The 17,793-nt window shown below is 41.1% G+C and overlaps 1 long non-coding RNA gene across 1 annotated transcript; it reads left to right on the top strand.

The window, feature by feature from the left end:
- The first annotated feature begins 11,501 nt into the window (after window positions 1-11,501).
- On the top strand, window positions 11,502-17,783 carry LOC134188455 (uncharacterized). Its single transcript, XR_009971361.1, has 5 exons — window positions 11,502-11,557; window positions 17,356-17,418; window positions 17,493-17,567; window positions 17,649-17,690; window positions 17,771-17,783. It is a non-coding gene; the product is annotated as an uncharacterized LOC134188455 (long non-coding RNA).
- Window positions 17,784-17,793: the final 10 nt, after the last annotated feature.

Here is a 17,793-nt window from a genome sequence, read left to right on the forward strand (position 1 = left end):
CCTATATGGCTCTCCATCGAGCTTTTGGTGTGTGTGTGTGTGTGTGTGTGTGTGTGTGTGTGTGTGTGTGTGTGTGTGTGTGTGTTTGTGTGTGTGTGTGTGTGTGTGTGTGTGTGTGTGTGTGTGTGTGTGTGTGTATGTGTGTGTGTGTGTGTGTGTGTGTGGGTGTGTGTGTGTGTGTGTGTGTGTGTACACACACAAATCTCAAATATCTCCTCCCCACGACCATGTTTCATGATAAGACCTACCTTCATTAAAAGATCGTTTCCGTATCCGACTACAGACGAGTCTAAGAACGATTCGTCTAAGTGAGCAAACGACGACGAAAAGCTTCGTGAACTTAACGTCGCCCCATCCTTTTCTATTGTAGCTAGGGACTGTGTGTACGTGACAACCAAGAAACACCTTCAAGAATCGAATGCCACCTACAGTCAACTATTCACACGTCCCGTACTACAGTATGATCAATCTTTTGCTACACTGTCCTGCATCTAACACTGCTGATAGTCAATGTTTGCAGATATCAATTTCTATGTCAGTAAATACCATACCACTGTCGTTACAACGGAACCGAGTCCATACCTAAACTGTACATTTCAATTGTCTTGATCACAACGCAAAACGACGACTACCTATACCAGGCCTTTAGACGTAATCTGAAATGCTAGGAAGTTTGCATGTTTACTTCCATGACAGCTAGGGTTTCAACAAATATGTATTGTCTAGCTAGGACTCGGCGTTTCAGTAGACGGTCTGGAAACTCCGTCCGACGTGTTACTCACGAACGTCAGGCGCCTACGGATACCATACAACTAGTTATTATTATTAAGTCAATTTTAGTCAAGTATAGGTATTTATACCATGGTCACGTGGCATAAGTGTGCTATGTATACCTTACTTCCGATTAATCCAGCACGCACACTTACACATTTTCACTTGCCCAACAATACGCCATATACACTATCTACCTTTATAATTATGGGCTCGTCATTGGTTGCACATCACTTAGCCATTGTGTAAGTTGTATAGATTGCGTTGAGTACTAAGCAATAAAACGACAAGAAGATTGCAGCTTACGACTTCTAGGATGTAATCTGTTTTGGTCCAAAATATGTTTTTCGTCAAACTGAGTAACAACAGAGAATGTACACACAAGTATAGTATAGCTTGTAACTCCCCTAATGTATAGCAGTGCCCTTTTTAAGTGTGACACTCAGTGTGTGTGTGTGTGTGTGTGTGTGTGTGTGTGTGTGTGTGTGTGTGTGTGTGTGTGTGTGTGTGTGTGTGTTTGGTCTCCCAATACAACATTAACAAAACAACTGGATAGTAAATCTATCATGCATCTGATATGCAGGACAATACACATGCAACAACATATAATTGCATAAAATTTCCGACTCTCACAAGCCTGAAAATGAGTGTGCGTGTAGCATTCCACACCGCATTAATTAAAAAGATATCTACCTCACAACTCAACAGCATCAACTCTCCTGTCAATGTCTTCTAACCTTAACCTTTACAAATCTTTCCATTCCCGCTTCGCGAATCATGGCAGTCATCCTTGCCTTTGCTTCCTCTGCGCCATACTTTGACTTCCATATTTTCAACAACAACTGCAACCAATGATCTGTATTAGCTCACATCAGACTCAACTTTGATAACTCACATTCATGTCTTTTTCTACTTTGCCTGCACATCTAGCATACGCTTCTTGCACGTACCTCTTTCTCGCTTTTGTCTAATAAAGTATAGAAACAAATATTTAGTTGACCCAGACGAAATTACGTCATTTCTCCTAACTTGTCTTTCCATCTGTCTTCTAGAGCACAATGATCTAGGTTTTGTGTGTGAACGACTATCTTCATGGTGTTCGTATCGTTTGCCACCAATCGTATCTTGTCTCTGGTGGTATGGATAGACGGTGGCTTCACAATGATCCGCATCAGTGACATGGTCTTCCCACTATTGATTGGTATGCATGTTTCAATTCCCGTATATACAAATTAAGGAAAAATGTATTTCTGTAGTTTTTGCTACTTACACAGATTGGTAACACTCTGACAGTTGGTCGTTTCTGTACGTTGGTCAACTGTGCAGTCTATAAACACAAACTGTTTGTATATCATGCAATATACCCACAATGGCAACTTACTGATATTGTGCGACGATGTGTGTTTTGAAGCTCTTTGACTCTACCCGGTGGCGATCGAGATAGTCGATAAGTAGAAGTAAGTGTCACCACAATGGGATTTGTGATCAACAACAAGTAATCTATACGTACAGTATTATTAGACACGCGTCTAGCACAGCATCTTCACTTCAATACTCGGTACTAAGAAGACACACATTGATTTCTTAGGGTCTGAGAGGTCTACAGGGTCCAAAAGGTCTACACGGTCTTAAAGGATCGAAAGGAGAAGTTGGTATCCAAGCACCCAATTGGTCTTGAGGTAGCAAACCCTTTGACATCTGATTTGAAGAGAAGTCTTGGGAGACATATATTTGTGGGGTCCAAGAGGTCTACAGGGTTTCCATGGATCGAAAGGAGAAATCAGTGTTCCAGGATTTAAAGGAGACATCGATTTCCCACGATCTAAAGTATAGCAGACAATTTGAAGTACAATAAGATATCAGTCTAACTCGAGTACACACGCTGTGTTTAGGGTTCATTGGGCAGTAAACGTGCTAAAGGTAACGTTGGTCCAGTAGGCCCAAAAGGAAGCAAGGTAATCTTACGTTGATGGCTCTAGTTAATTAAAAGCGCAAGTTCGAGTGAGTTTACTGATAGGGAGACGTCGGTGCGCCCGGAGTTGTCAAACCTGTGTCATCCTTCAACAACTTGCCTTCGTGTGGAGCATCCACTCGAGGCTCACTTCGTCTCTCGCCTGTATCTGGAAACTCTGCGGTTACGAGAGACGCCGTCATGATATGTGTTGACTTGGAAAATGGAAAATTTCTATGGATTGAAGTGATGACACAAAGTTGGATTCCTTCCGGTATGATAAAGCAAATTCTTTGGCCCAAAGTCTTATTGCGTTCGTATCTATTTGTTTGAAGGAATCACCAATTACTAATTACTAAAACGATTTTGTGTAGGCAGCAGTTGCCGAGAATTGAAAAAAATCACTAGATTCTATTTTTCTACGAGATGGACTTTACAAGATACGAGACAGCAAGATGAACGTTGTGACGGTAAGGTGCAAGGTACCTCCTAACAAGTTAAAAAATTATGTTGAGTTGCTCTATATAGGTTCTTTAATTAATAACAACGGGTAACATTTTCTATTTTATATATTTGCGATGCGTACAAACGATAAATCAAGTATATCTTGCAAAATTTTGTTCTTCGCTAAAGGACAATATTTCTCTTAAATAAACATAACATTATGCAGTTACCTGTTTGATGTACACTAGCTTGTTGTAAGGAGCAAATGCAAGTCTATAATTACATGTTTAACTCGATTGACCGTATAATATTATATACAAATTATTGATGTTTGTGTTTGTATGGTTATTGTGATATGACGACAGACGGAGGTAGATGGTTATTGATTGGCAAGTCATTTCAGCCGAACGTGCGACGTTTTCGTCCAACAAGCGAACCCATAACTTTAAAAAGCGAGCAAGGATGGTCAAATAGATTTCCATCTATCGCCGTCAGCGATCTTCGTGTTCAATTTTTTACTTCGTCTTCGATAGAAGATACGAAAGGAAATGGTAGAAAGAAAATCGTGGTTTGATATCAATATAATAGAGAACGTCAAATGTGTCGGTGTGTATGTCAGGTACTATCATTTAGCTCGTCCTCGACGTCTTAATCAACTATTCACATCTGGACGTGATAATGAAAATGAATGCGGTCATGATAATGGAATCTCAGATATTGAATATACAGTTGACATTGGCAGTGGTGCAAGAAACAACAATCATAGATGTTCAGCATTTCAAGATTCTTATTCGGTAAGTTAATTGTTATTTATTTTCTCATGCCCTACTGTTTCAGTAAGTTGCTTCTATGTATTAACTGTCAGAGTTACTCCAGTGAAATCAACAAATGTTTCACTTCAACTCGTTGTTATATTTGTGGCAACGACGGCTTATTTAGGTAAGACAACGTGCATGCTAATGTTTGTAACATCAATAAACGTATTTGATTTTTATGTTTTAAATTGGAACCAATGTTCACGTTTCTGCCAGTATCAATAAACTATTTCGTTGAGTTAATCGGCGCTATGCATACTAAAAGGTGTGCAATACTATATACTCGTATGATGCAGTTATAAATTACTAGTCCTGACAATCAGTTGCTAGTTGTCCAAGTTTGACGTGATAAAAATTTCATAAAACATTTCCACAGTGATGACCGAAAATTTAAATAAAACGTGATCCAAAGCATTTATCAACCCTGCAGACTGCGCGGTCGTCTGTGGGTGAGAGTGTGAACTTTACATATATAAGTGGTACCGTAAAACGTTTAGTTTTTGCAAACGTCACATATACTAAGTTCCGCTCTGTACGTAGTTGGTATGAATGTATATTGACGTTGAGCAAGTTACTGTGACGGTTGTCACGTCAAATTAAACGAGATCGCACAAATTTTCAAATTTCGAAATTCTGCTTTAATTGATCTACACAAAATCGGAAATCTCTAACATGATAACGTTGAAATAGACTATGCTAGACGCTTTGAGACGAGAAATATTAACTTTATTAATGGCAATCGGCGATGAGAGATAATTAATTAATAAATAGTTTATCCTGTCCTGTAGCAAGCACGATCTGCCGGCAATGATACGCTCGTAGCTCGAAAACGATCGAGCGTCGGAGTTCATGTATTACATGCAGTACTTAGGAAAACCGTTGGAATAGGAATAAATTAAGAGTTGGCATAGACACGCACTTTATCACTTGGAATTTCTTGCAGTTTCCATGGAGACAGAGCAATATCTGGACAAGACAGACATTCGACTGCTTTCTTTGGATGTGATGATGACAACTGTTGTGCATGTTGGGGTCCAACTGGAGGACAACAAAGTAACTGCTACGATAACTGTTACACACTAACCTGTGGCAGCAAGCAAAGTTCCGAATATGAATGGCTCTATGTACGCTAATGGAACAATTCTTGTGTCAAGACAGCAGACAATATCATACGTATACGTTGCTGATACTGTGTATGTGTTCGTCTAATATTATAGTTGGAAAATGTTTCAAAGTCGAGCAATTCAAAGTGTTTGGTGTACATGCGTATACAACAAACGAGTTGATTTGGCATCAATTGTTTGTTATATTTACAAATTTAACATTATAATAACATTTATGTAAAACGCACTACGTTTGCCATGTGCATTGTATATAGAGCAAAGGTTCTAACAACTGCAATTAATAACCATTATTAATTTGTCAATGTTGGTTAGAGGAACGTTTCGGCCACATGCGTTAGTACACTGCGTCCCGCATACACCTTTGTGATTGTTCAATTAAAATGAGACATTTGACGCATTTGCAGAACGAGATATGCTTACGTATGCTTTTAACGGATGAATTAAATAGAGAAGCACTATACAGTGCTACACCCTGGGTTGGTGTACATGCACACTATAGTATACATGGCGCTAACTAAGACATGTGAGGCAAGAGGCACAAATACTCCTGCATTTGACATCATTGAAAATCCCCTCACGTTGTGGTTATTACACCTACCATATTCGTGTAACCGCAATTTGGTTGTTGTATTGAGGTGACCCCAGAGCCGCCAGAGCCGAAACAAAACAATAGTGTGGGAAAAACATGCACGTGCACGTCTATATTCGCTCTGACTTTGGCTACTGTAACAAAAATTAATAGAGAGACGCACTAGCGTACTGACAACTCAGCCGCTTCGTCCGACCGACAAACAGACGCTGTCATGGACAATGCACGTTCCCATTCTCAAATTCCCGTCAAACGCCACATTTCTGTTGTAATTTTTGAAACAACACTCCAGCCGTTCAGCTACGCACACCGAAAAATTTAAGCTGTCACACTACAAAACCACTACGCGGAAACACTTTGGAACAAGAAAAATGTTACAAGTCACTTACAGCTATACCTTCGCTCTCTACTAGTAGACGCCTGGTTTTTTGTGGGAAAACATACACATGCAAATGTACACTGTAGGCGTTGTTTCTATGTGCTAAACCAGTAAAGCAAAGAATAATATAAACACCATGTACAGGACAGACGCCCGATGGCCAAATTCTCATAGCAGCTGGACCAAACAAAAAGAGGTGGAGCCTCATGATGACATCACGTTCGTCTATTGGTCAGTAATGACATCACTTCTCGTCTATTGGTCGGAATACCTTCATTTGCATCTGCTCTAATCGAGTATAAATACGGTCGGTCGGTCGGTCTTTCATCAAACTATTAGTATACCCTTAGTCCGGAAATGCGGGTTTCGGGTAATAATAAATTCTATCAGACGCATTTGTAATTTTTTCGATCGGGACTCCAAATTCTAGAATATCTGCCTTAGATTGCAGTTTGCAAAGCGTGCTGTTTGGTTCAGTAGCTGAAACACGTATGCACAACTTACATATACTTATCAGGCGGGCAACGCTTTTCTTTCGTAACGTCTTCTATACCACTTCTAAATATAGATTACTTGGACAAACTTAGCAATTACAATCAGTCAATCATAGAGCAGCACGTCGTATTTTATTTGCATATTTCTCGCGCACTGTAATTACGGCGGTACCACGAGGTCTGTGCGAGCTTCGAATTTTCGTAAACGAACAGCCTTTGTCAATCTTAACCTTTTTCTTCTTTCGAAAGATGACGAAGAAGGCGTCGACAGTCTGAACGCGGCCGACCGTCGAGATGACGACCCGGAATATGGTGGAACAGCAAAAATATAAGAGTGCTAGTGCTAGATGACAGAGGACTTCGTTTTAGTGGCTATTGCAGTGCTATCACAGAGCTATCATGGAGATATAACAGAGTACCTAATTGTTGTGTCCTTTGTTATTTCAAGTATTCTAACTCTGTTGTCAGAGAGACACGCCATGTGTAGATCTAGAGATTCTTCTCTCTCACACACTCACACAGACACAGACACACAGACACACACACAGACACACAGACACACACACACACACACACACACACACACACACACATACACACACACACACACACACACACACACACACACACACACACACACACACACACACGCACACACACAGCATCACAATAGGTCCAGATAGAGATGTACAAACCAAGTAATCAAAGCATATCACACCATAGTGAACACACCTATAAATATCATTAGTAATGTCTATGTCACTCATTTGTACAACCACATTTGCACATCCTCATAAAAGATTCGTCTCGATGAGAAAACACTAAACTATTGTTAATTAAGAGCCACATTGAGTCATTTGAACAGCTAGCTTTGGGGTGTTCCTTCCCACTCTATAACATACTGCATCAACTCTGCCAAATATTGGAATTTACTTTTGTATTCTTCAGAGGGTTGTTGAGGTTTTTTGGTATAGATGTATAGCTATCGTACTCACATATTGCTATATAGTTATGTATACTTCCATTCTGCTTTCTTTTATGAGACATGCAACTAATTAAAATGTTAATGTTACATCTGTTGAACACAGGTGTATTTTACACATATTAACAAGATTAAGAAGCAGGGAAAGTCATCATAACGTCATTGCTTAGAAACAGATAACCTCCTAAGCATAACAATCAAATACAATGTCTGTGATTTCCCACTTTTGATGTGTGGGTACATGTGGGTGTATTTTGACCTGCAGAAGACATTCAAAGCAAGTGTTAAGTGAGAAACAATTCATTCTTCTGACCATGTGTGTCTGGCTCAGTTGTACAACCACATATTGGCACAACAGAAAGAGCAGCAGAAACGGAAACATCAGATACACAAACGGCATAACCAACAGTACTCACACCAACAACACAAGCAGCATGGTCAACCCACCAGCAGCAACGACACAAGCATGTCCAACAGCAGCAACAGAAACACTACCACCTCACCCACCCACATCACCAACAACAGCACTGAGACTGGAACTGCAGCAGCATGAGCACCCAAGACAGCACAGACCTCAACAACGAACGCAGAATTACTGCACTTTTATGTAGACATTTGTAACTTGCCACCTCCACTTAATTATAGTATCACTTTGCGTGTAGTCACTTGTATCACTTGTAATATCACAATAAAACAACCACCAACATACTAGCCTCGACTCGAAACAACTACAATTTTGTGTGGATAGTTAACTGCTTAACAGAGTGAATGAAATTAATGGTTGCATTGAAATAAATATATTGTACTTTCATGACCAAAACAGACGTGGAAGTGAGTAGGATGATACTGGAATTAATATACGGTCGCTCGGTCGGTCGTACGATCATCGAACGATTACTATACTCGAGCCCGGAAATCCGGGCCTCGGGTAAATATATAGTTGACACACTACCGTACCTGTGAAAGCCAGCTGTAACGAATGGCTACAGATTCGACACTACTACAAAATAAAACATACAAACAACACATTCCCGTATATTTTACAGCCAAATCTACACCAATCTTTGCTTTCTAGCGGCCACTCACGTAACGATCCACCAGCTGCGAGGCAATAATGCTACTCCAGCTATTACTCACATCATAAGATTTTGTCATAGTATTCTGTCATAGCGCGACTCTTTACCTTCAAGGTGCATACCGGCCGAGTGTTTGCACTACTAGTGCTTCTTCATTACAACCGGCTGCAAGGTTTCTAGTTAGCATGCATATAGTAATGCCCCAACATTCTACAAATTCAAAGTTTTACGATCGACATGATCATCGATTATGGCACGTTGTAGTTGGTCGAATTCGAAGCGGTTCCACAACGAAATCGTTTCCACTAGGCAACGCTCTCAACAAGCGATAAGGCCTCAACACATTATTTACTGAGGTGTCCAAATGGAGCTCCACTTATAGTGCATCGATCAGGTCTTGCTGGATCATCTTCTGACAAGTTTATTTGTAAGTATTTTTGTGCAGGACACCACAAGCTTCCAGCAAAACGGCAAATAGACCTAGACCTAGATCGATATGTAGGACATTCAGACATGGTATTTGTATAATTGCAAACTGAAGTTGATCGGTGTAGCTGCTATATATAGGAACGTGAAGTCATGCATGCAAGTAACAAACGCCAAACGAAGTCTGACTTTATGATCAAAGCCACAACTCATGAAGATAGAAACAGGATTCTTGTGAAACCAGCTGCTGAGGTAATAACTTGATTGTGCAAATTTCCTTCAAGGCTACTGACATTTATTTCTTCTGCATGCTAGCAAAGAAAACGAAAGGTGGAATCAACTATTGGAGAGCCTTTTGATTCTTACAAGGTGTGTTTGCAATCAAAATTTAAATATTAAATACACTTATTATAAAGTCGAGATCTTCTGTTTCTTGTGTAAGGCAAGAGTGTGCCAGAGTAAAGATTCATCAGGACCATCATGGTGCATGGTAGGTCAACTGTTGTGTATTCATATATCTTGATTAAATATTACTCTTTAAAACTTTGTTAGACACTTTCTGAAGACGACGATAATCTGGAAGTGACAGCAGAATTAGCTGATGTAAGTTTGAATCCATATTTGTACAGAGCAAATACATGTAAATCATGCAGCTGTCTGTGTAGAGATTGAAGTGTAGATATGTACTAGATTGTATGGATGGATGGGTGGATAGAGATTATTAATGTCTCTTAGATCTAAATTTAGTGATTTGGATGGTTGCGTTATTAAGTTATGTGCTGTGATTTTTGCACTCTTAAGATTTCATTATATTAGATGTATCCAAGCCATTCAATACGTTTGCCTTACTCCAGCAACAACTTCTGCTTTTCCTTCTTCTCTCCAATCTGCCACTTTGGCATTGATCTGTTCCCTTACTTCGCTCATAACTTTACCCGTGTCTCTTACAATGCACATCCGCTCGTAGGTAACTATACTAGTAATGGAAGCTGTGTTTCCACAGCTATGTGTCTTTAAAGTCCGGAACACCACCTACGCTGGTGGTAATTATCGCGGATAATTACGAATATACACGATATTCTCTTGCTAGACGTGCTACCTGTAAAAATTTATCTAAAATCGTACATAGCGAATGCTGTTTGGCATGACCGCAAAGTCATCAAATAGTCTGTAGTCGAAAGAGTTTATCGTATACGGGACATAAAATGTCTCATGGTTACATAATGTAAGATTCCCGTATAAATATCGTCAAAGTAAGAAAGCAATCGATTATGGGTCAGCATTTGTAGACAGGTCAGTTGTGTTGTTTATTTACGAGAAGTGGTGGTAAAATTATTTTATTTTATTGGTATTGCGGCCACTTGCTTCTTTGCAGGCGTATTCCCCATCTCTAGCATTTCTATAGCAAGAGTCGCCAACACGCCATAGGCGAGGAAAGTCTCTCACAGCATTGATGAGATCTTCGTCGTCCATGCTAGACAACTATATCACGTGAGGGAAAGCGCGACAGCCGATTGGTAGTAGAAACCGTACTATTTCCGGTTTATATTACGTTGACCGTCGAACAGAGCTCGGGTCTAGTCCAACGTCTTGACGCTGTTCAGAACGTGCGAAAGGTGTCGACATGTTTACAGTAGGACGTAGACGTTGGCGTTATATATATACGCTGGACTGACGCTCGGCTTGCTTATAGAATTACTGTAGGCCAGCCTTTAATTAATTAATTAAGGCACGACCAAAGTCGGTCTATTGCCGTAACGTGGCAGCTATAACAATATAATAACTATGGGCAAAATTGTACTTGCGAAAATTTTTATTTAGGAAAACTTGAATAATGCATGTCCACCCGAAAGCAAGTTGCGGAACTTGAGGCGTGGCAAACGTTGTGTATGTAGGTATCCGAGACCGCAATCGTGACTGCGTCACCATATAATTGAGATGCAGAAGCCTAAGCGTTGAACCGTAACACGCAGCGGATATGAAATCTTGTGTGGTCTATGATTTATGAGCGTATTTCGTTTTCAGAAGCGTCATTCACTGGCAACACCCAGAACAAGTGTTGTCTCCGCTGAACACCATTAGTATAATGAAGACTCTCTTCATTGTCGTGCTTGTGCTCATCGTTGGGGTACTAGGAGACTGTTCATGTTGATTTAGACAATATTATGTATTCTGTAACTCTAATTTTACTTCAGGTCTATCTAGAAAGCCTTCTTGGAGTAGAATCCAGTCAGTGTCTGACCGGAAGACTTGTAGAGTCTGTAAGCGTTACTACTTAGGCAAAAATTGTATTGCTCGTAAAACGACTATTAATTGCTTTGCTCTAGTGCACAACTACTGTGCGGTACGTTGAAGAGGAACTCAATGTAGGTGGATAGAAACAAGACAACCCGTTGTAGACATATCTGACGTTGATCTGTGCACAATGTTTATTCATTCCATTGTTTTACAGAAATTGCATCATTCATTTCAAACAGACGGAAAGAAACGAGACCAAGAGATTGAGGTAAGTGTGATTTCTTACTACGTACAGATTGTTGCCAATTTCTTTTTACTACACGCATGAAGCCTACTTGAGCTAAATACAGTTCTATGCAGATGTGACACGAAATTACTTTGTGGAGCATCTTAGTAAGCAATGTTGTTGTAGAAGTCATTTGCGTTGTCTGGTAAAGTTTTTAACACAGCCAACATCTCTTTGCTTCGTGAAGTCTAGTTTCTCTAATATCAGTTCCAGATATGACATGAAATCCGTTTTATATGATAATTGCTTACAAGCAACACAGTCCATAATCAGCAAATGTATTGTTGTTGTAGAAACCATTTGTGTTGTCTGCTAAAGCACTCAATATTGTTTGAGTACGTGAAGCCCGATTGCTCTGATATCATGAAGTTCCAGTTAAGATATGAAATTCGATCGTTTTAAATAGCATAGGCTAGTAATTTAAAATCGTGGACTCCAAAAGCATCAAACTCATTACCTGAGGCCCGTAACCTGCTTTGGACGATCATTTACCGAGAGAGAATACAAGCAGCCAAACCGACAAACCGAGACCTACCACAATCGACAATAAAAGAGAAGAACGAATGCTGGAAGACTATGTTTAGGGATTGTTTGAAAAAAACTTGCAAGAGGAAGATGTAACAGAGACGAGCTTGTCTGGTTAATTAGATAATACAATTATACTTACAGTACATATAAGACTTCATGTGACTAGAACAGTTGTTGTTTCGTAGTCTTCAGTAGCCGAATCGTAAGCTGAACGAGTAATATATATATAGAAACGTCACAACCGAATCCGAGAGTAGATCTTTTCGTGCAGACAGAGTCACATGTCGCACAAATGATGCGTCAGGGCATGATCATGTGATTTAACTTCTATAGACTCCCATGACAATGCACATGCGCCCTTCAAGTAAATTCTGGATCAGCCATTGTAGCCGTATTGAGAGCTTTATCAACAACACAAATGCTTTCTACAACAGCAATGAATAGAGATGCACATTACAGAGCTAAACCTTCGGCCTGTGTATGTAGTCACATATCTCGTCACGTGATAACGTTTTGGATACTGAGGTTTTAGCCCAACCCACTCGTCTCAGCAATGGCTTTCAATGCATCCGTCTAACTAAACAAAGTGCAAAGCGTTTCCAGACTTCCCTACCTACAGGTCAGTCGCTTAGTTCGACAAACAGACGTGGAGAGAGCATGTTCCCATTCGCAAATTCTCGTGCAGAGCGCCAAATTTGTATTGAAGGTCACACAACAACACCGCGTCCGCTCAGCCACGTACACCGAAAGTACAAGCTGGTAGACTGCAGAACCACCATGCAGAAACACTGTGAAACAAGCAAAATGGTGCAAGTCAGGTACAGCTACACGCTCATGGCGCCTCGCCTGAATCCAGCAACTTTCCTCTCTACACGCCTGGTTGTTTGTGGAAACCATGCCTTTTGCAAATCTAGACTAGGTGTTGTTTCTATGTGCTAAACCCTTCTTATGCAAAGCAAAAGACTAGACAAAATGTATGTTAGGATGGTCGGTATCCGGGACGCGTTTGTTGTCTGACTGAACGCCGGTTGCCGTGGAATACGTACTACTAGCAGTTGTATTGAGTTGTGTTAGACTGCATAGTCAAATATAGTATATAAACGATACAATGTACACTAGCAAGAAGGACGCCCGATTGCAGAATTTCGTTAACGGATAGCAGCTACCAAACATGAGAGAGGTGAAGCCTTAATTATGATGACATCACGTTCGCCAATTGGTCAGTAATGACACCGCTTCTCGTCTATTGGATGAATAGCTTCATTTGCATCTGCGCTAATCGAGTATAAATACGGTCTTAGGGTCGTACGGGCGGTCGTCCGCCAGACGACTACTATAGCTGCTTGGAGATGCTTTAAACTCAGGTATTGGTGTACTCCGGAACCCCACTCTTTAGAAAACAAATATACCTGACTACTGGCGAATGGCATATTGTCGCAAATGAGTTTGCCCGGTATACTTGTCAAGGTAGTGTGGAGTTTGGTGCAGTGATGACTGATTTTGCCGTTTCATCAGGTTGGAGTGGTACGTCCACGTACTTAGATTAGTAGTCAACTACCATGAGATAGTCTCGCTTTTTGAACGTCATAATATCCGCAGCTATCATTTTCCACTGTCTCTCTGGCAGGTCGTGTTGCTTGAGTAGTTCTTTGCTATTCGACCGCCTAAAATCGTAGACAGGTCGTGCACTTGCAGACATAATCCTCAATCTCCTTGTTCACGTTCGGCCAGTACATGACTGCTCGTGCCTCTTCTCTAGATTTCTCATCTCCTTGATAACCTTTGTAAATTCTCCTGAGCATTTCTGGTCGAAAGGTGGTTGGGATAACAAGTTCGTGCCTTTGAATAACATCCGGTCAGCTTCGTACAACTCTTATCTGATGGTCCAAAACTGCCTGACTGCAAATGGGACTGCTGTGATATCATCTGGCCAAACTGAAATGATGATGTTTCTGAGAGCCTGCAATTCTTTATCTTGAGCCGTTGACCTCCGTAGCTCATCTCTTCAAGTCTCATTGAAAGTGAGCTCGTGATCGCGTGAACCATGACTTCTAAGTCTAAATCTCTCCTGTCATCCTTGTCTTCTGTTGTCGGGAGTTGCTCTCGAGACAGTGCATCTGCTACTGGTATTGACTTTCCCGATGTATAGCGCACATCCAACTGATATCGCTACATCATGCGCTGAAGGCGAGGAGGAACAGACCCAAGAGGTTTCTTCATTGTTGACTGGAGGGGCTTGTGGTCGGATTCCACTTGGGTCAACTTCCCGTAAATGTAGGGATGAAATTTCCGACAAGCGAATGTGATAGCGAGCATCTCCTTTTCTATTTGTGCGTAAGCAGTGCACGTTCAGCTGATGTTAGCGTTCTTACGCATAGGCTATCGACTTGTCATTCTGCATAAGGAATGTTCCCATTCAGACCGGACTGTGATGAATCTGCCTAAATCTTGATTGGCTGAACCACATTATAACACGCCAATAACGGCTGGCTGGTAAGAATTGCCATTATTTTGTGCTGTGCTTTGTCATGCTGCTGTAAACATTGCCAAATTACGCCTTTCTTGAGAAGCTCTCTTAGAGGTGCTGTGATACCCGACTCTCCACGGATGTATGGCGCCAGATACTTGATCATGTCAAGTACAGTCGCGTTGCACACCATTGCGATCCTCTTGGGATAGTCATTGCGTTGATAGCTTCCACGTTGCCGCCTCCGGTTGCTGGCCATTTTCTCCAATGAGGTGCCTCATAGAGTTTACTTGGTTCATTTTGTAGTGCAACTTGTCCCGACTGAACTTTACGTTCTTAGCTCTTGCTTTCGTTTTGTGGTCATGCTCATCTTTTTCCGCAATGATCAAATCACCTGCTATGACGTGAACATGTCAATATCCCCAAATGTATCGTCATTTCGTTGCTGCAGTATCTCGCTGGCCGAAGACAAGTCAAACGGAATACGAAAAAGTGCTTCCTACTCCATGGGGTACTCAAGGTACACAGGTAGCTTAATGGTTCTGACAATTTGACATGCCAGAAATCGTCTCTCATATCCACCACTGTAAATATCGTCTTGCACACCTCCTGCTGTCGGGATTGCGTAATGCTCACGTCTGATTGTTTCTTTAGCGGTCTTGGATGTAGGCATAGCATTAGTGAGCCGTTCTTCTTTTCTGTGACAACTAAATTGTGCACCCATTCTGTCGGTCCCTCTACGTCTTCTATTACGCCTTGTCTTGTTAACCGACCTAGGGCTTGTTCCAGTGTCTGTCTCTTTGCGTAGGGATACTTTCTTGCAGGCTGTATCACTGGTACTGCATCTTCCTTCAGTTGGATGTAGTAAGATCTTTTATACGACCTTAACCCTTTCAAATCATTGTGGTAACTGTTAATCAGACCCTCCTTACTGCTTGTGTTATGTGCTTATTTCTGTGCGCGTGCTAGCTTGAGGCTGCCTATCGTTTTCACTAAGTTTATTTGCTGACACGCCTGACTGCCAACAACAGCAATATCTTCGTCCAATGTTGCGAAGAAAGAAAGATATCTTGCAGTCCAGATTGGTCTTGACTTGATGGTACACTCTACTATTGTTGTGCATGATTTCTCTAAGACGAATCTTGCCACCTCCTATACCCACTAAAGCCCTCTTTTTCGTTGCAATTGGTTTCTTGATTGTCCATGAGCCGCCCGTCGTTGGCCGCAATGTCTTGTAACTTTGGTAAGGCATAACATTTGCCCTTGCTCCGCTCTATCTAACTTGAATTGCATTGTGGTTGGCCCCAGTGGTCGTTGACCGCGACTGTTCCAATGAATAAAAGACCCATAAGCAGACTGTCATTCAAATCGTCTGAGTCAATTTGATCATCCTCATTTTCACTCAAGCTGTTGACCGCTTTTAGTCAGATTTGGCCTCCTGCTGGTAGACTTTTTACAAGTGATTGCACTTATGACAATTAGCACAAGTCTTACCATATACTGGACATTGTCGAGGAGCGTGATAGCTGCCTCAGTATATACTTCCATGACGCCGTCTTTTCTGCCTTCGATGCCTTTTCTCGTCCTTTGGCAGGTGTTGGCTGGCTAGTACCTTGCAAACTTCTTGACATTACTTTGAGTTCTACAGTACTCGCGTGGCGTCTTTGGTCATCATTTTGGCTAGGTAAGTGCTGGTCTCTGCGGCCCTGCAGATGTCCAATGCAGACTGCAACTTAAGATTTGCTTCTCTCAAAATTCGCTCTTTGACTCGACCGTCTCTGACTCCAAATACATTTTTTCGCGGCTAAGCTCATATCTCTGATCACCGAAACCGCATGTGGCTGCCTTTGTGCGAAGTGTGATGAGCCACTAATCTACCGTCTCGTCTTACGTTGATCTCCGCTCCACGACTGGTGTCGCTCGAATACCTCGTTATTGCGCGGATTGCAATAGTCGTCGAATTTGTTCAAGACGTCGCCGATCTCCGGTCCTTCGTCGCCTGCTGTGAAGACGAACGTATATCGTAGATTTCTTGCGCTTAGATTACAGCCACGTTGAGTAGGATCGCGACTTCAGTTGCTTTAGCCTTCTTCGAGAGTTCAACCTCTTGGAAGTATATCTCAAATTGCTTCCACCATTTCATTCACTGGTGTTGCGAGATTGGCTGCTCCGAAGGAAATAGCGTAGTTTCTCCATAGTCCTGACACCATGTGACGTTCGTAGTACTATAGTATTGTTCAGCTTACGCTCACGAGACTCCGCGCTACTGAAGACTACGTAACAACAAATGTTCTTTTTTTTACGCATGACCTATTTCTGAGGCGTATAGTGTATCTATAATAAATTACACTAATGTTTATATAATTAGTACAAACACCGCGACGTCTACACTATATATATATATATATATATATATACTGTCATATCTAAAAAGACGCCAACAAAGCGTGTTCGTGTCTTCAGTGCTTGCATGCAAGACGGTAGGAAAGTAACTCGCAAGACGGACATTGTCTAGCTTGCACTTTCAGAATAGACGTGTTCAAGGAAACACTAAAATTTTAGTCTAGCATGTTGTAGACCCCGCGTAAACCCCGTACAGTGTACACTAAAGATAACGCTTTTCCTATATCATGTTACGGTACTTCTCTATACAAATGTGACACATCCACAGTAGAAGACAACCCTGTGTGTGAAAGCGTTATCTGTCTACAGAATTTGTCTGTTGTTTGGAGCAGATCTACGCCATTCTTTCAATTGTAAATTATATGTATTTCTTGTTTTACAGACAACGAAATTGCAAGTACGTAACCTTACCAGTGATCTGCAGACTGAAAGAATCAAATCGCAGGTTAACCTCTTGTTTGGCTAATTATGAAAGAGTTTATTTTGAGATTAGACTGATATTTATAATTATAACTGAAGAACGTTAGCGCAGAATTGAAAGAAACCATTGTTAACCTTCAAACGGACAATCTGCTTCTCAAACAAAGCTTAGAGGTTAGTATTAATAATACATATGATAAATATGTCTAATTAAATCCAGTATTTGCCAAAATGGGTTACACTTCTGTGCAATAGACTTCTTCAACCATTCAATTAGCATGGCTTACAAAATGATTAGTAAAGAATGCAGAAATTTCTATATCTGATAAACAAATCACCCTGTGATCTAATAGCCACTGTCTGATGGTCCCACGCAGATGCTGCTGAGGCACAATTGATT

The sequence above is a fragment of the Corticium candelabrum genome, chromosome 13 (genome assembly GCF_963422355.1).
Source record: "Corticium candelabrum chromosome 13, ooCorCand1.1, whole genome shotgun sequence".
Taxonomy (NCBI): Eukaryota; Metazoa; Porifera; class Homoscleromorpha; order Homosclerophorida; family Plakinidae; genus Corticium; species Corticium candelabrum.